General features: G+C 33.9%; 1 long non-coding RNA gene across 1 annotated transcript; it reads right to left on the bottom strand.

The window, feature by feature from the left end:
• Positions 1-16,797: 16,797 nt before the first annotated feature.
• On the bottom strand, positions 16,798-18,014 carry LOC126977559 (uncharacterized). Its single transcript, XR_007732236.1, has 2 exons — positions 17,809-18,014; positions 16,798-17,071 (listed from the first exon to the last, which is right to left on the bottom strand). It is a non-coding gene; the product is annotated as an uncharacterized LOC126977559 (long non-coding RNA).
• Between the last annotated feature and the right edge of the window lie 2,878 nt (positions 18,015-20,892).

Here is a 20,892-nt window from a genome sequence, read left to right as displayed (position 1 = left end):
AGTTAGTTAGTTACTTACGTAAAACTTAGCAGAGTGTGAGCTAAGCATAATCATTGATTTCGTTTTTATCACTGACCTGTATAAATACTGGACAGGCTGTTCCATATGTTTGACAGCAATTTTTTTGTGCCTATTTGAAGCACCACTCGCGAGCGTCCAGAGAACTAATTTTTACGTATAATACAAATGGCTGCGATGGAACGTACAATACTCTGATGTATTTTTACATTTTGAATTTTTAATATCGTTTTCCGTGTAATTTACACATCAAAAATCAACGTTATAAAGTACACAATATTTTTGTACTTAGTTTCTCACCATCGTTGTTGTCCACTGGGTTGTCATCACTAGTTTTAGTACCGCAGACTCTCGCTACATGGCCAACAGCGCCAAAATGGCGAATATCAAACAGGCACAAAAGCACTTTGACAGCCGCCAGCCCAGTGGTATCTAATAGAGGTTTTTATAGTAATTTGACAGCTGAAATAATGCTGACAGTCCAATGCAAATTGTCGAGTTGTCGTTTTATCACATTCAGCTAAGTTCTACGTAAGTAAAGTCTGAGCAAAGTCTAAGTACTCACTATAGATCTCAGCTAAGTGATCAAAGCGCTGAGATGAATCCGAGAAGTGCGCGATCGATAAATTTAAAAATGAGTGAATTTAATCCAACAAGATAATTTATTGAATTAGTCGTTATTTGCGGAAATCCCTAATTATTCCCTTCTTGAGTTGAGCCAAATTCAAAAGACTGACTCGTCCTGCGTCAGAATTTGGCGAGTCAACATTTTTTGAGGATGCCTCGTGTAGAGGCGAAAGACGTCTCGAATTGATTGAAGAAGAATCTTAGCGGAATTTACACTCAAGAAGGCTCACAACATTTGAATTAATTTCACAAGTTAAATATAAAAAATACAATAGGTACCTACTTCAATCAATAATACACTTAGTAAGTACTGTTCGTCCTAAATAATTCTTGATGAGCTGAATACGTCGCACGCTACGTTGGTATGTTAATGTTGAGACGAGCAACAAATACTAAATGACATGTATAGAGTCCACCCAGCACCCACTTACCAATAACAGTACCATTTGTTGAATATCCTTTTACTGATAAACACAATAGAAACGGTGCCACTTCAAGAGATAAAATAAAGCCATGCCACACACTGAATACTAACTTTATTGAAATTTGCTAACAGAATAACCATAATATTTGAACAGCACTTTATGTTGAACGCTAAGTAGCATATTGTGCGGAATGTTTCGCAAGTTTTATTCCGTTCTAACCAACCGATTTTAATATTATCATTGCACAAAGTATTTATATACATGCATATGCAATACCTTAGTTCCAAATAGTAACAATTTAGAAGAGCTCTCAAGCAAAATTCGAAAAAACAATTCGAGTTGTTAATATCTGTAACGAAAACATTCTAGACTTATGAAGATATATTGGAAGTAACAACTTAACTGCATTCACTAATCGAATTGTTTCTCTTTGGTAATGGGTTATCGTTTATGGAACCATTTCTCATACTCATCCCAAACTTACTGAATTTCAGACTTCTTAATCGTGTTTGTGACATTGGAATTGAGGTATTGATATAATATATTTTTATTTTCGCGTTTTAATCTGTCAGAAAATATTACATTTAAATGTGAGATATTGAGGTACTAATTTTGTTATTAAAGCAGTATTAATTAAGCAGAAAATTCTAAGTAACTGTGTATTACCTTCACGTCGTTGCCTAGAGGAATCAAAAGTTTTCCTCTTCTTGGCGGCCGTTTTCTCGCAAATCTTCACGTGTTTCGCGAGAGATTGCGGCTGAAAGGTTCTGCCACAAACGGCGCATGGCATCAGCCGTAATGGGCCCGCGGGCTCTGGGGCTACGGGCACCACGGGTTTCGTGGGGACTGGAGGCGAAGGCGGAGGCCCCAAACGGCTCGGTGGCGGCGTCCTCTGAATCGGTTTGTACGTTTCGCTTCTCGGTGATGCGCCATCTGACAGGTCTGGAGTTACCGATCGTGAGGATTTCGATGAATTATGATGTTCTTGGTGCCGTTTGCCTGAAAACAACCACATTTCTATATACTATACAAGACCTCCATTATTTTATTAAGAACATGAAATAGTTGTTTCAACGTTGTTACTGTTTCCTTGTCAAATCTGTGCTGAAATTAAGGGATTACAATGGTGAACAATAAGTGGTAAACTCGCAGGAAAACAGTCACGATATTCGCGCCACGATCCAGGAAGCTCAATAAATACTTTATAATTACAAGACCTTCATTCAATACATCGAGAGCTGTTGCGCAGAAATCTATCGCAAGTCTGTAAATCCAATTTTGTCTCCCGATATCAAAAGTGTGAAAAATTACGCAATAGATACATTGCTAATTTCAAGCACAGCGTTGCAGCGTGTAAACAAAACTGCTTGTAATATTTTGTTGACACTGAGCGCGATGTTACCACACCTCGCGTGTATCTATGTTTACATTGGAGAACGCCTCGACCATTCGCGTCGTGCTCTCGTAATTTGTGTCACAAGTCACACATCGTTTGTTTACTCTATGTTGAAGGTTCTCCGAAAGTCCTACACTTATGAATACTATTAGAATTGAAACGATTATTTATATGAGAAGATTATTGTTTGTATTTTCACTGTCGCCGGCAAGACCTACAATATCCGGACGACGATTTTTAAGAATGTACAAATCTTGAACATAAAAAAAAACTTATTAGTTTAGGACATCTGGATTCGAACTGGGGTCTTCTGCTTTTCGGATCACCCAATGTCCCATCTGAGCTATTATAGTCTTGTATACTTATATTGGGAAATTCACTTTTGTATTCTAATGTTATTGTAGCTGTTTCTCATTAAGAAACGGATACAACTACATTTTTAAAAATTGAAACCTAGCTAGATCGATTTATAGCCCCTTAAATCCCCTGTGTACAAAATTTTATGAAAATCATTGGAGCTGTTACCAAGATTCAGTTTTTTTTTTTTTTTATGGTATAGGAGGACAAACGAGCGTACGGGTCACCTGGTGTTAAGTGATCACCGCCGCCCACACTCTCCTGCAACACCAGAGGAATCACAAGAGCGTTGCCGGCCTTTAAGGAAGGTGTACGCGCTTTTCTTGAAGGTTCCCATGTCGTATCGTCCCGGAAACACCGCACAAGGAAGCTCATTCCACAGCTTCGTGGTACGAGGAAGAAAGCTCCTTGAAAACCGCACTGTGGAGGACCGCCACACATCCAGATGGTGGGGATGATATCGTAACTTGTGGCGTGTCGTGCGAAGGTTAATCAGATCAGATTAATATTAATATAATTATAAGAATTGCTCTATTAAAGATATAAGATAAATAGAACTAACGTTAACGATCATCATAAGTCTTCATTGACGTTACCCAAAACTGCTATCTATTTGTGTCTAATTTCAATTATGGCGTGATTGAGTAACTTACATTCAAATACAAACATTTCACATTTATAATATTAGTATATATTACATGTAATTAGGCATTGCAATGAATCTTACGCTCGGCGATTAAATAGAATTTGGTCAAGGTTATAGTGAGACGATAGGCGTGGACGCCTACCAACTACCAATGGCGACCATAAACACAACTTCTCTTTAAATACTGCTAAAATTATTTACGAAGTGACTATTTGTACGGGTACTGGACGAATAATTAATTATATTTATTCGTACATTTCTTTTTTTTTATTTAAAACCTAAAACTTTTTCAACATTTCTGGGAATTTTTTTTACTTATTTCATGACCGAAAAGTGTTTTTTTTTTATTTTATGATTCCTTTTTTATGTAAAAACTTATCATAAAACATTTGTCTGATTATTTAATTACCTATTCAAATGTATGATGTGTTTTATTTACGTGTTTACCCGTTCAGAGGTTGTAATTTTTTTTCGTTATTTTCTTGAAAATTGTGTATCTATCATGTGGAAATCTCTATCACTATGATTTATAAAAATTGGTTAGGTTAGGTTATGTTATGTTATAACAGTTAAAACAACGCACGAGCCGAGCGTAGCGGGCCGCGGAAGCGGCCGGCGAGTGCCAGAAACGAATTCTAGGCGTTTCCCTTTCTTTCCTCCCCATAAAAATGTCCAACCCTTAAAAATGTCATAATTTGTGGTTAGGTTATAATGCTTTTTTCTCTGGAACAGTGCATTACCTCGTAATTAGAGTGGTAGCATTATAATCGTGTACTAAAACTATCAATTTAAATATTTATTACCTCATAATTCGTGCTACGGGATACTAAGTTGATGTCTAATGATGTATTTTTCTCTCTAATCCGATAATCGGACGACTAATTAAATTCATTCGTCCGACTTCTGTACGAATAATAATAAATTATTTCTCCAGTACCCGTATCAATAGACTCAGTCAATTATTTATTTCAGCGTTATAAAGATCGTCTCGATGTTTATGAGTAAGGAAGTCGTGTCATTATCTGATAAGGCTTGAAAACTGAACAACTTTACTTTTTAGAGTAGGTAATCGTTTAAAGAAAATTGCTTATAGATGAGTACATTATTAATGTTGCTATTGAAAAAAAATCCATTACAGACTTCTCTATTTAACATAAATATATGATTAAGAAAATTGTATATTGATTATCGAACTCTTCACTGTTAAGTGACATTTTAAACATCCTTTGAAGAGCCGATCGACTGATCTTCATTCAAGTTGTTGACGCAATCATATAAACACAATATTTAATACAGTTTATTTATGTAATCAACCGCCAACTCATTCATATACAACCTACCGCAGGTAACTTAAACAAAACGAGTTTCGTAACCTTGAAACGCAGTGGACGCCTTGTGCTCACCGTAATAATATGATTGAACAGAATTCGTTAATAATGGTTTTTTATTATGTGTAAATGTTGTCGCTACGTTTTGTATTTAGGTTTTTTAAGTATGTACAATTTTAACTACATGTCAAGCACATGAGTGAATAAGTCTTCTTTGTATTATAAGAAAAAAACTTTAATCAATCAAGGATCAATATCATTTGTACTAGCAAGGAGGCGCAAAGGTCAAAAATAAGATGTCATTGGCGGAAGGCGCGGGGGAAGGGCAGTGTACAAAAATCTATACACGCGAGTCGCGACTATATTTATGTACCAGTGTATTAATTGCATTTACAACCAAAGGACGTGACGACACCTAAAGGAAAACAAAAAAAAATAGTACAACTCAGACTTCTATCTTCTATCGAAAACAAATGTGTTACGAAATTTAAAAGAATTGTTAAAAAACGTTTGTGTGGGAAAGGTTATTATAGCATAAACGATTTTCTTAATGACACCACGGACTGGGATTAAAGCGAACACCCTCAGGCTCTTTAATTATAAATGTTTATTGTACGATATTACATTGTAATCCATATTTTATATAATAAAAAAAGAAGCCCGCTGAGTTTCTTGCGCCCATTTTTCTCAGGTCTCTTCAGGTCAGCTCTCTTTTGAATGGGTGGTAGATTTTGACGTTCAATAAGTGATTATAAATCCTATTTTGAATAAAAATATTTGAATTTGAATATCCAGCCCTTTATAAAGCTTGTTACTCGGCACAATTTTTTTATATTATGTTCTCTATTGTATTTTTTTTTATTTCTTTTAGGGAAAATGCCTTGATTTAAGCGGTTAAGTCTGACGCGTTCTAATTACCTACTTGACGCTGTTTAGTATTCAGATCTAAATTTATCCGTATTTCTGTGAATATATTTGCCACTTAGGTCCAATACAAGGCTATTTAAATTCAACACTCATTTGTTCATATCGACGTGCTTTGGAAGTAAATCGTTGGAGGTTTTTGTTTCTTCACAAGACAGACTTATCGCCTCTCTGCCACATACTTATCCCTTTGAATTTGTTAAAAAAATTAAGACTTTTAATGTTTTGATAATGAGTACTGGTATAACCATTAGGCATAAAGGCATAAAAGGCATTTAATTTCTGAAAATTGATTCATTTGGGATTCTTTTTGATGTCATTTATAATATACTAGATACTAATACTTCTTCTCAAACAACTGGCGCTCTGAGAGAGAAGAAGCGGCGCAAGAAACTCTCTTATTAGAGAAATTATAATGCGAAACTGGAGAACAAACGAGTTGGAGGGTCAGCATCGCCTTCCATACTCTGCTGCAACGCGAGAGGAATCAGAAGAACGTATGCCATTGGAAAGTAAAATGTTTTTTTTTTTATTTTGATAATAATTACAGCCATTACTATATTTATGGTTGGTAATGTGGGTCGATACAGTTCCGGTGTGGACCCGTCTCGCTGCGACAAATACATCATATCTATTGTGAAAGCCACTTTTGACCATACCTATATATATTATATAAAGGAATCAATACAACCCACTATTCATGTCACAAGTATTGAAGAATTGGTCTTCCCAAAGAGATCTTACGTTTACGCATCAAAAGACCACAATAGCATTAAGGATTTCATCTGCACTGTTACAGAATCTACTTATACTCTAGACTTCCTCAGACCCAGGATTAAGAGGTGTTTATTCAGTCTGTTCTATGTCAACCTTTTTAAGGCTTCGATTAGAGTTTGAAACCAGGAATGTTTTAATAAGGTTCCTTGAAATATCACAATAAGGTTATGGGCCAAAATTTGTGTTTTTGCCAAAAAATAAATTTAAAGTTAATCGCCCCATTCGCTGTCCTCAATCCCTACATTTTCTGGTTGGTAAATATATACTCTTTTATATACCAGAGTATATAAGTACGGTCCGGTAAAATTTTCAACATTGGAATTTTACTACATATATGGTTTTGCGTAGGGTAAGTAGTTAAGATAATAATTTACGCTTTTGTTAATATTTTTGATATTTTAACTCAGACCGAATATCTTCTTGAAGCCGGAAATTTTACTACATATATGGTTTTGCGTAGGGTAAGTAGTTAAGATAATAATTTACGCTTTTGTTAATATTTTAACTCAGAACGAATATCTTCTTGAAGCCGGAATCAACGTATATAAATTGTTATAGAAATATCCTATTTGATTTGTGAAATCTTGTTGTTCGCTTTACAAATTAAACGCGGAAACAAGGATTATTTAATATTTAAATAATAACTGTACGAAGAACTGTGCTACTTTGACTCCTGATTTCATCTAATAGGGGCGCAAAAGAGGGTCTCAAACTGTACTAGGTAACGCCTGGTACACATTAAAATGATATTAATATGTATGTACAACCCCTATTGAGTGACAATCAGTGTAGCTCTACCCTCATTTAAAGGAAAACTCAATGCAACGAAGAAATTGAAGATACGATTAGTTAATCGTATAAAGAGATTTTTTTTTTTAAAATTGCTACTCCTTTGCACAGGATGTCGGCTAGATTAAGGGTACCACAACGGCGCTTATTTCTGCCAGGAATCAGTGATGTGTAAGCATTACTGTATTTCGGTCAAAAGGGCGCCGTAGCTAGTGAAATTACTGGGCAAATGAGACTTGACATATTATGTATTAATGTGACGAGCGCAATTGTAGTGCCGCTCAGAATTTTTGGGTTTTTCAAGAATCCTGAGCGGCATTGCATTGTTATGGGCAAGGCGTATCAGTTACCATCAGCTTACGTGCTAACGTCCTCATCGTCTCGTCTCTTATTTTCATAAAAAAAAGTTAATATACAATAAAACGTACTGTTCCCGAAAGTTCTGCGGTGTTTCTAGGGTGAGCTGAGTGACCAACTTAGGAATGATCTTTATAGTGATAATTACTTACATAATATATTTTATCCGCACTTATTATTGTTTTCTTACGTTGTGTACTTATCTAGATTGATAATAGACACAGCTACGCCATGGTAAAATATTCTAAGCTTGTTTCGTTGTTCAAGATTCATCTACCGATTGTAAAGTGTATACTTACATACTTCATTAGGTCATATATGAGGAAACTGTTTACAAAAAACCAATAAGTTATGTATTACCAGTGACACAAATGGAAACAGTCCTTCAGACCGTTAACAATCATTCGTTTAAATAATTCTTAATCATTACTTTAAAGTGCTTCATACGAACTTCAATTGCAGCGACAAACAGGAGACATAAATATGTACATATTTATTATAATGTTCGGTTTAAGTAACAACCATCTTTATGTAATACTATTACCAAAAGCAACTCAAAAGTCGTAAATTATTTGTTTCAAGTCCAAAATTGGCAATTATGAAAGTCACAGTGATTTACAATACCTTTGCACAGTTGAGATTAATTGAGTTATTCATTGCATATATTACGAACGCCAAACATTTAAGACTTTATGACATTTCGAAGTTTAATTAGTCAATCTTATTTGAAATAGTTTTTAATTTTACTTTTAAAGATTTTAAAGTGAGCACCTCAAAGTATTTTCAGCTAGCTCTAAAGTTGAAGTGCCTAGTCAAAATAAACTAGCCTACCCGGGGGTTTATCATACCAGAGATTTTATTTGATTTGATATTAATTTAAAGTATTTTATAACTGAGTACAAATTAAAGATACTGTGAAAATTAATATAAATGTTACTAGGTTTTTAGTTAGTACGATATTATTTAATTTTTAAGTGATAATTGGGGTGTTCAGCCCTAAATTTGATTTTATAAGCGGCCTGCTAATTGTATTATAAATAATATAACGCGGATATCTCGAAGGTAGAGATGAGAGTAGTAGAGGTCAACAATTAAATGAGGTGGAGATTAATATCACGATCAAATATGTACTGAAAAGGTCAAGCGAGTGGGATAGGCCAGGGAACTATTTTAGGACCGTAGTTCTAATCGAGTTCCGTAATAATTGCTTACCCATCTGAAGAGATACGGTGGTTCTATGACGGTGATGATAATAAATACATTAAAATTGTAGTAATATATGTGTATATATTACAGGTACTGTAACGAAAATAAAAAATACAGTAATGCAGGCGTTACACAAGATTATGCACTTGCATAAGATATTTTGTATTAATCAATTCAATTGTGCAATCAACACATAAATTGTCATAATTTTAAACTAGTATAAGCATAACTAATATGCATTACTGTATGAAAGGGCTTCTTATAAATCCAAAGGCGTGCCTGAACGGATGACGGCTCAACGGTACAATAGTTGCTCAACAACATGTTATCATTATTGTTAGATCGTGGCTCAAATTTTAAGATGGATCTACCTTTATACCGAGGCAGATATACCTTTATCAGGTCAGATGCAGAGGCGTTGTCTTAAGAGTAATGATTCTATTTTATTTTAATTTGACGGGATGACTTTTCTTATAAATTTGTTCTGTTGTATTAGTGAAGTAATTTTGGGAAAATAAACACGTTAATTTGACTGATACTTTTGGAGAAAATGTTGTAGGAATTTTTAGGATCAGCTTTTTTAATGGGAATGCAATGGGGACATTTGGAAAAAAATAAGAATATAGAAATAATAAAGAAGCGTTATTATATTCAAACATTATCTCGTTGTAATATTTTAGAATAGCAAAGCAAACAAAAAAAGATGAGAATCAAATTGTATTATTACTGTCAGATTGCTTATTGATATCACCTACCAATCAAGCAATCCACAATGATCCATGTTCCGCCTTACATGAATAACATACAAATCTAGTTTAAGTATAAAACAAATAAAAAATTGCACACATATCACATAAACATGATAAGCTATTTCCTGTATTTGGGTCAACTGTATCATAAGACATTATGTTTTTTGTTGCAGATCTCATAGTCACGATTTCACGATTCACCCACAACACTAGTAAATTTCTAATGCGGTAACGAATTGAGAACCATTTTATGGAATGAAAGTAACATAAACGCTTGCATCAGATTTTAGTAAGAAATATATATTACAATAATGACACTTCTAGTCATGACTTCATCAGCGGTAAAATCGAGCTGATCTTAAAATATTTTAAATTATTTATCTCGCAATTTTAAAGAATAAATTAATTTCATATAATCTGCAACTTTGCTTTACAGAAGCGACGTAGCAATGATTTTATTATCTAGAACTTAAAGTAATAATATCGATCGCACAATATACAAACATTTCCTGCACAGGTTTGTAGAGATTACAGTTATGAAATAAATATACAAAAAACACATATAATAGTTACTAAAAATTGTATTGCCCGCAAAACATGTAGCCGAAATTCGTATGGAACAAACTCTGTACAAACAAGGATTAAATTGATAAATATTACTTGAACCGTAGAAAATAATCCTATTAAAAACATTGTTTCCAAAACATTCAACGAACTTTGCATCCAGGTTGTCTGTAGAAAGCGGTTAACGAATAAAAGCAATCTCATTAATAAAAATTTGTGTAACAAAAGGGATAATAAGACAACATTGCAAAGGTAATTAGAAGCGACACACAAGATGTATCCCAGAGATGACTTTCTTTGAAAACATTATGTCAAGACAGTATGAAAGAATATGGCCGTGGGAAAATCGTGAGAGCACATCTTACGTAAATAAAGGTCAGAGAAGAAATGGCTCTTCGTTTTATTGTCGACTGTTGACCGTTTCTTTCAATTGTCTATAAGATTTTATATGGTTATTGAATCAACTATTGATGCTGTAGAATGTTTTATGTATCTATAAGATCTTCAGGTGATTTGGTATTTTACAGATGTTCATGGATTTCATCATCTTATGATTAAAATAATAATATTTCTATAATCGGCTACAGCCAGTGATCAATTATCTTTTGATGCCACATCATTTGGTGTTTTTGTTGTTAACCCATATATACCAGGAATTTTAAGCTTCGTTATGAAGGCAAAATGTAACGTTATAGTATGATATATCGAATCATTTTAACTTGTACATAGACTCAATTATTACTGAGTACCTACTTATTGAAGTGTTAAATTCTTATCATCATCATTCAATTAACTAATATCAAAAGTCTGTACATCGATGTGCTTATCATCTTTAAATTGTTAATGTATATTAACACGAGCTTTAAAGTGTGCTATATGTTGTTGGCTATTCGTAATTTCGTAAGTTTCGAAGATATCACAGATTGGTACAGATTTTGAAACCATCGATTCTCCGGTTTCAAATCTACAATAATTCGACACTAGCGAAAGTAAACTGAATCATATTACACATGAATACGAAAGAAATCTCGTTCCCGTTCATTGGCTACATGTGCCGACAGCGCAGCGTGTCTGCTGTTTAGTATTATTAAAATCACTGATGCTATCTCAAATATCTCTTATGAGTAGTGTGCGTACAATGCGGCGGCTTTGATGTTTTCTATCCATTAAACCATTAGTGCTTCGCCTATCCGGGTACCGTTCAACAGTACCACTTGATAAATACAACGCTTAAGATAATGGACGGGTTTTACTACAAAAATAGCACGTGGCTATTTAAAATTTGCATAAATCCGCACATAACTTATTGATTTCATATCGGCAATTAATAACTCGCTAAAAATGTAAGGCCGAAATCATTTATGGTATTTTTCAATATTTAAAGCAAATTTTTATCTATAGATATATCATTGTAAGAAATCTTAATAAGGATATGCCTGTCTTCAGGAAGGATATGAAGAGATTTTGGAAATCCAAAGCCATAGTAACCTAGGCAATTATTTACATAATTGCCTGGGTTCTACTCGTATCTACCATTTAGTGCACCTTCTCTTGTTATTTGTACTCTTCCCTCAATCTGATCGTGGAATGTGCAGGCATTCAAACCATGACCGACATTTTGTCTGAATAAATTAATAGACTTAATTTAATAATATACTAATTAGGTACCTAGTTTTAAACAACACAATGATTCTTAATCTAATCCTTATATATACTCCTTAAGTAACTAATTTAAGATTCATCTAATATTCACTACAAATGTTGCGGATGTCCATGGGCGGTTGCCTCATTACTCCCGTCCCGTGAGCCTCTTGCCCGTTTGCCCCATCCTATATAAAAAAAACTCAAAACTGTCAACGACAGAAGTCTATTCTTGCTTGAACGCAAGAAACGAAACAAAAAACATGCGAAAATTTAAATAAATTCTCGAGATTTTCATATGAATATAAAACCATTAAAACACCGAAAGAAAATAGAACATTATTCTATTATTATCTCTTACAAAGTATTTACTAAACTCTACATAGAAATCAGATCGTGCTATCAGATGTTTCAGAAACTTTCGCGATGGAATTCAATGAGCTATCTACACAAAAATGTTGCAACAACGGGTAAAATCCTTTCCCAAGACATCGGAATGAGATAAGGCAAACAATGGGATATCGTGTCGACTGACTGTCACCTAGCCCGGAAATTGACAAAGTATATGTAGAGTGCCCTTAACTTAGCTACTCAGGTCGCAGCTGTTAGTTGTTATGATTTGATATAGACAAAAATGATAAAACCTTTAAAATTATTAGCCGTGAAAAACTTTGTAAAGATTATATTTTATTTGCACTTTTTCACTATGAAAAAAACAATGACATAATGACGTTTTCATAATGGCGACTGTAGGCGACTGAACGCAGCTGTAGTTTGAATTTTGTTCAGTGTAACAGATTATTTGGTGGCACTATAATATAGTTAAGTAGATCCATAATTTTCGGATTTATGAAACAAATTTTGAATCTCAAAAAAGTTATGCATACTGTAACTGTGGAGTCGTATCCGTATATTATAATCATAAAATATGGATACAGAATATGATAATTATTGTCACATTTTGTAAAAAAAACTCTTGTATTTATTATAGCCACTAAAACATTTATTTAATTCGAATTTGAAATCTTTTATATAAATTATCTTTAAATTTTACATATGGAGTGACAGTACGAAAAGACGTAAAGAAGAACTAATTAATTAAAAGTAGTTTGTTTACAGATGGTAGTTTATAGATGGAATAAACAAAATTATAAAGTGTAGATACTACCCTTCTTGTTAAGAGATATGGAGGAACAACTTATTGTAAAATTAAAGTTGTTTTTTGTTATTTTTTTTCTATTTTATGATTTTTAGTGAATTTGAAGTTACTAACAATTTGTCTTAATATGTGTAAATATAGAAAAATTTTCATTCCAGCAATGAACGTAAGTACTTTGCAATTTGATTACAGACACTGTTCCGTTACTTTGTCATGGATTCCGTAATCAGAACCTAACCAAACTATCTTTGAAGTATATGCTTTCCAATAAAAAAAGAATCATCGAAATCGGTTGCCGCGATATTGAGTTATTCGTAAATTTATCATCCACTTTGCTATACGTATGTATATCAAAATTTAAGACTTTTATGGTTCTCTCATGGATTCCATTGTTAGATCTGGACCAAATTATAATGGGACCACTCGGGAAGTACCAGCTTTCAAATAAAAAAAGAATTATTAAAATCGGTTCACCCAGTCCAAAAAAATACCGACGAATTGAGAACCTCCTCCTTTTTTGAGGTCGGTTAAAAAGTGATTTAAAAGTTTTTTTGTATTTTATTGCTTACATTAAAACTTGTACAATATCAGCGAGATTGGGAGTTGGTTAAGAATTTATCCCAAATTAGTCATCAAAGCCTGCTTAAATTATATATTTGATTAATATGTACTTTCATTATTCTATACGTAATAAGATTATACTAAGCAATATCCACATTATATCTCCATGTAGATAAGTCCTTAACACACGCTCTTTTCGTTTCATTGAAACTGTCTGTCAAGCTTACCTACTGAAGAATGCAAAGGAATATATTGACCGATTCTGTTTTAGAAGTACCATAAATATTGAATGCATAAAAACCTATGGTTATATTATTCAGTTTTACTGAATACCAAAGATGATATTCTAAATAAAGTTTAAGTAATGTATGGTCATAGGCACATAAGTGAATTTGCTAGAAACTGTCATAACCATAATGTTAACACCAGGAACAGACATAAACTTAGAATGCCTTCTACTCGGCTAAGTTGAGTTAGTAAGTCTTTTGTGGGGCGATGTATATGCTTTTACAACAAGATCCCAGAAAATGTTCAAAACAAAAGTATTACGGTATTCTAAAGGATTGTTAAAAACGTTTGTGTGGTAAAGGTAACTATAGCATAAATTGCTTTCTTAATGATACCACAGATTGGGAATAGAGTGGCCGCCCTCAGGCTGTTCAATGATAAGTTTAATTGTACAATATTACTTTATAAAAATATTTTTTCGATGAAAAAAAAAACCCACTGAGTTTGTTGCGCCCATTCTTCTCAGGTCTGAGGCATTCGTTTTGGAATGGGTGGTAGGTTTTGACTTTCAACAAGTGATGTCACATCCTATTTTGAATAAAAATATTTGAATTTGAAAATATTTGAAAGTGCTTTCTTCTACATATCTAATATATAAAATTCTCGTGTCATGTTGTGCGGGACCGAACTCTTCCGAAGCGGCTCGACCGATTCTCATGAAATTTTGAGTGCATATTAGGTAGTTCTGAGAATCGGACATCTATTTTTCATCCCCCTAAATGTTAAGGATGGTCCACACGATTTTTTTTTAATTTTTTTTTAAATAGTTTGATTATGAGTCAACATTAAAAAATACATACAACTTCAAATTTTCACCCATCTACGATCAACTTTTGTATCGGGATTTTAATATCGGCAATACAACGTTTGCTGGGTCAGCTAGTAATCTTATGTAATTAGACTTCAAAAATGTTGCATCACCAGTTAAATTCCTTGTCAGGGCATGAACATGAGTCTGTTCATGAAAATGTTAATCTATACATAATATATCTTTATCTATAAACATGACCGTTTTATGTAAACTGGACTCTATAGAATTAGTACTTTCATGGGAAGTTTATGTAAAACTTTTCACAACAAGACTGAAACACTTATTAGTTGGATAGCGAAAATATCATATATTGATACACTCACCATACCAAATGAGTGAAAAAATTACCAACTTTAAAACTTTATTTGGAACAAGGTATCTAAAAAGTAATAGATAAATATTTTCTACAAAAAATTGTTGTAACCTACTTATGCAGGTAATCCTAACATGAAATATATACATATTATATCGATCTCAAATTCTAATTTTATTTTCTATTTATCGCGGGCAGTTACCTATTTTTTTATTTATATTTAATAAAACGGCGTGAGGCAATTACAATATTAAAGTACCTAAGTTATCAATTACAAACAAACGACATTAATATATACGCTAATAATACTAAATTAGTATAAAATTAACTGTTATTAAAAAAAAATATATAAACATCCAAATACCATTCATCCAATCCTCTCACAAAAACGCAAGCACTCTGTTTTTATCGTCTGCCATCCATCCGCAGATATATCAGGGTTGGCTTTGAGAAGAGCGTTGAGAACAGAGACCTCGGTATAAGTGAGTTGTTGCGAGCCACAATACGACGCGCCGGACTCGCGAACAATCTATGCCTGCGTCTTGAACAATAATTATCTGGTGCAAAGATACTACATAGCTTACATCTTCATCACCTTTATAAAATTTGCACGTAACTGCCAGCTTCTGCCGCTTTCGCCTTACCTTGAGGGAGTTTTACCCTAATACACCCAGAACATACAGCAACATGGCCTATATCCGCTGGTGTTCCGTGTTGCTCGACAATTTTGTTTTGTTTGACAATTCTAATTTAATGCCCTAACTCGGCTGGGATTCGGGGATTATTATGAACTTCTGACGCCATTCTTTCGGCTTCATAAAAATCCAGTTTGGCGGAAATATTTTCATTGAAATACAAATTGGTGGATTATACCATCCATACCTGTATAGCCGAGTGGTTAGCGATCCTACCTACTAAGCTAGAGGTCCCGGGTCCCGGTAGGTGCAAGCATTTATATGATGAATATGGATGTTTGTTTCCGAGTCATGAATGTTTAAATGTATTTATGTATGTTTATATGAATTTATGTATGTTTAAGTAAGTATATTGTATTAAATATATTATTGTCTTGTAACCCATAACACAGGCTATACATGCTTAACTTGGAGCAAGATAATTTGTGTAAAAAGTGTGTCAATATTATTATTATACCTATTTTGTCGCCACCTCATTGGAGAGTTCCAATGGCAATATTTTTGGAGTCTTTATCATAATGCCCACTTCACCAATGTTTTTAAGGAGTATTTCAAAATTAGTCAGCGGATTCTTCAAGTTAAGTGGAAATAGAGATTTCCTTTGATAAGGATAACAACAGTTGTGGTCGTCTAATTAGATCTGAAACCCAAGATGTGTCTGCGGCAACAACAGTTATACACTCAGGGTGTTGGAATGTGATGAGGAAAAAATAATGGATCATCGAGTGGCCTAGTGACACCTAACACGGAGGTTAGGAGTTAGGGGCAACTGAGAGCAGAGCTCACCGCAGACCAGAAAACTTGAGATGCCACCTCGCATTGTTGACAGTACTAAACTGTTCGGTTGATCATTAATTTTATAACTTGGCCTGCATAAATGTAGTTTACTTGGCAAACTATCCTTTCAATACTTTTAAGATAGATTTTTTTTTATATAAGAGGGGGCAAACGGGCAAGAGTTTCACGGGTGGGGAGAGGTGAAGCAACCGCCTATGGACACGACAACAGGTGTTAAGAAATGCGTTGCCGGCCTTTAAGGTGGGAGTATGCTTTTTCTTGAAGGTCCCTAAGTCGAATCTGTTCGGGAAAACCGCAGCCGGTAATTGGCGCATGGTACTAGTATATTTTATCATAAATGGTTTAGGCTTTAACTAAAAACCGCAAGATTTATTTACGAATTTATTTTATTGAAAAATATTATTACTACATGATCTTAATATTTATAAATTACGTGTCACGTTGTTTGTCCGCGGTGGAGTCCTAAACGAATGAACGGATTTTAATGGGGATTACTTCATGGAGTGCAGTTTAGTCTAACTTGAGAGTTAGGATAGTTTTTATTTCGATATGGGATCCATAATTATTTTTCTTTCCAATATTTGTTTTGTATGGATATATTTTCTATGAGAGAATTTATTGACGCACGGCTTGACAGTTCTCCTGTGAAACAATTTCATTAATACAACATGGGATATTTTACAAAATAATTCTTGGTGTTATGAAATATTTTTTACAAATTTATAAAAAAAAACAGTATTTTATTTATTATACACAGAACAACGTCTGTCGGGTCAGCTAGTTTTAATAGCTCACATTTGTATTGTTATAATTTATATGTTTAGAGAGGTAGATTTTATTTATTTCTTAAATATTATATAATGTTGGTCAGATAGGATAGTGAAAATTATCACCTACTTAAAGTTCTGGACTTGATAAAAATTAATATTTACCTCTTTCCTAGGAGTCTATAAGAATCAAATAGAGCGCTGTTTCTAAGCCAAAAGTGTTTGCACGTCTGTCTCAAAAACAAAGTCATGTCATAAAATTCTGAATCCACGATATTTTAATCGGGTCAGCGCGACTCAAATGTGCCGGTATTTTTTTATCTTGACATTTTGGCCTCTATTGTTTAGATAACTTTACAGCAACACTTATTCGGTTTTGTCTCAGAACAGCATAACCTTCAGTTATCTTCGCTGACGCAATTCTCATTTAAAAACTAATTTCGCATCATTGAATGAATTTTAACGAGTTGCCAACAAGCAAATGTTACATGCAATGTATATCATGACATCGGACAAAAACCAGCTACGTTTAAAGATAGCGGTAACCGATACATTTAGGAACTATACTGGAAATATTAAAAACTAAAACGTTTGAGCAGATTTCTCACTTACCACGTTTATGGACGCAGAAACAAGAAAGCATCATTTAAAAAACAAATGCATGAGCATAAAATCTGACTGAAACACGCAACAAACAGCCAACGCGCCGGCTTTACAACTGAACACGTCTTGAACAATACAGTAATTATTGAAGCAAATAGCAACCGTTCGTTAACCAATATTGTTCACTTATACTGCGAGCATTTACACGTGCTTATCACAAGAATAATGCGAACTTAGTCCGGTTATCATCAACGTAAACCGAATCCACTTACCGTGACTTCGGTCAATAAACCTAATGTCAGAAGACGACGGCACGAAGGAAGCAATTGTAATTAAGTACTCAACGTGCTAACAAAGACAGACAAATGGATAAGAAATCAATTATTTTAATGTCGCAATAAATAACTCTAGGCACTTCTTTTAACTGACATTAAGTTGTTTGAAAGCAGCCAACAACCCGCAACAGCTGTTCGAGTTTAAGAGGGGTGTGTAGTTATTGAAATAAAAACTACGTCAGAATTTAGATCCATCTGCTCACAGCGAGCAGTATAGTTCCTTTTAATAAGATTTTTAGTGACCACCGCAAGAACAGATATGGAATTCATATTTATATTTAATTGGGAATTATAAATTGGTATTTACAAAGTAATTGTGCATTCCTGACTATATGGCCTTGACGTTTCCGTAGAAATAACACTCCATTTAATTAACTGCAAGTAACTGGACTTAAAACAAACACGACTAAAGGTGTTTTTATTGATTCAAATCATACAATATTCCTTCAAAAACAATGATTTTTAAATTGACATAACTTTGCCAGAATACCCAAGTTTGCGCTTTAACCATAAAATCCCATTTGTCATTTTTTTTTATGGAATAGGAGGACAAACGAGCGTACGGGTCACCTGGTGTTAAGTGATCACCGCCGCCCACACTCTCTTGCAACACCAGAGGAATCACAAGAGCGTTGCCGGCCGTTTGTCATAGAACCGCTCTTTGATAACACTCCACATAATGCCCCGATTGGAAGCCAAATTGGCTTCGATGAAACTGGGAGTTATAATCAGAGCGATAAGTATTAATAAGAGGAAGACAGTAGAGGAAAAAAAGAGGAGAGGAGTACGGATCACCTGATTTTAGTTTGTCCTTTTTATCCATAAGAAAATGCCATTCATAAGATATCGTCCGGACATAAAAAATCCCTCCAAGGGATGAACCCTCGGACTCACGATCCTTTGCTAAGTCTAGACATTGGATAGTCAAACTCCTCAACAATTACTGTGAAAATCCAAAAAACAATTGCTAAATTTCCTGTTCTTTTGCTTAGGATGGTGAATTTTAAAAACGAATATTTTTACTTTATCCTAGTTAGTTTTTACAGAAAACTACCAGACTTGACCTTGTGATGTATATTATGTTACGTAACTTTAAATAGTCTCTATTATTATTATAATATTGAACTTCATCATTATCATGTTGCGAGTTTTATTGAGTGTAAATTCCTCTAAGATTTAACTTCAATCAATTCGACACGTGTTTCGCCTCTGCACGAGGCATCTTCAGGAGATTTTGACTAGCCAAATGCTGGCAAAAGTATCGTGCCAACATAATTATGGATTTCCGCAAAATAATCCCAAATTCAATAAATTTACTGAACCTCTTAAAAATTAACTCTTTACATTAGAAATAAACGTACAAGAAGTTAGAAAGTGATGAATACGACAAATTTTATGTACAAGCGCATAGCTTTGTTGACAATAAAATACAGATGATAGATGCTACATGTAATTATGGTTATCATCTGTCGAATGGCGATAGAGGTTAAGAAAACAATCGTAACTCAATCAATAAACAGCGTTATCGATTTAACTGTTCGAATGAAAAATGAAAAAATGGCAAATCAGAAGAATTATAATATGTTGGTTGCTACTCATAAAATATATTTTGTAAACGCAATTGTACTGAACAGTAGATCAAAGGGATGGACCATCTTGTATATCAATGACTTGAACTTAAGCCCTAAGCAGACTTGACAACTAGAGGTCAGAAGCAGACTTGCGATGACACTTAAGTAAAATTTGGAACCGACCGATATAGCGCATCTAGTCCGTCCACACAGATAAAGTCGCGGGCATACGCGAGAAGGATTTAATTTTAGAGCTTCAAATTAATAGTTTGAATAGAAATGATTTTATGTCGTAATAAAATTTCTGTAAAACCAATCAAAAACAAAACCTGATTTTGATAATTTGATTGTTTGTATAGTATATATCAGACATAAGCAGAATCATTATTAGATATATATTAATTTTACTAACAACAATAGCTACTACACATAAGTACATATATACGTTAATAATATATACAGTAGATATGTTAAAAGCCTCTATAAAAATGTTTAATAAGTATTATAAATTATATTTATTATTAATATCAGACACTCAGGATATGCACTATCACAACAAAAGTTATAAAAACGTGAAACGTCCCCCAGCAAACGTGATCTGGAAATGTCTCGAAACGTCGGGTTAACTAAAATAATAATGAAAATGTAACTAATATAAAAACACAGTTACAACTACAAGTTAGAAACTTTAATTTTTAAAAAGTGTTTTATTTAAATGTTATTAAAATAAAAACGAACCCTTTTTAGAGCCAAAAATGGACTTTAACTTGAGTAGAGCGCTCTTCTTCATCCCGAACAGCCTTTGATCAACGACAACACGTGAACTTCTAAATACAATCACATTAGATCACACTCAACACGTACAGCACGTCCTCAGGTTTTTGGGCAGTTACACTTTTTGCTTCTTTTGCCGCCTCTTATTTCCGTACAACGAAAATAGGCATCGTTACACTTGCATCGACGCAAGCGCATCACTCATTCGCTTCCCGACAATATTATCCAATTCTCCAAGAGGAATCGCCCGAATAAACACCCGACTATAAATACAAATTGTGTTAACGGGCTGCCTGCGTTCAGCCAACTTGTCGACTGTACCTCTACCTTATCTATGGTACACTATCTTTTATCAGTATGCTTAATGATAGTGCATTCACGTACTCTACGCACACACATTCACCGCGAAAGTG

This window comes from Leptidea sinapis, chromosome 45 (assembly GCF_905404315.1).
Source record: "Leptidea sinapis chromosome 45, ilLepSina1.1, whole genome shotgun sequence".
Taxonomy (NCBI): domain Eukaryota; kingdom Metazoa; phylum Arthropoda; class Insecta; order Lepidoptera; family Pieridae; genus Leptidea; species Leptidea sinapis.
Note: the sequence above shows the minus strand (reverse complement) of the source record. Positions and strands in the feature narration are given on the sequence as shown.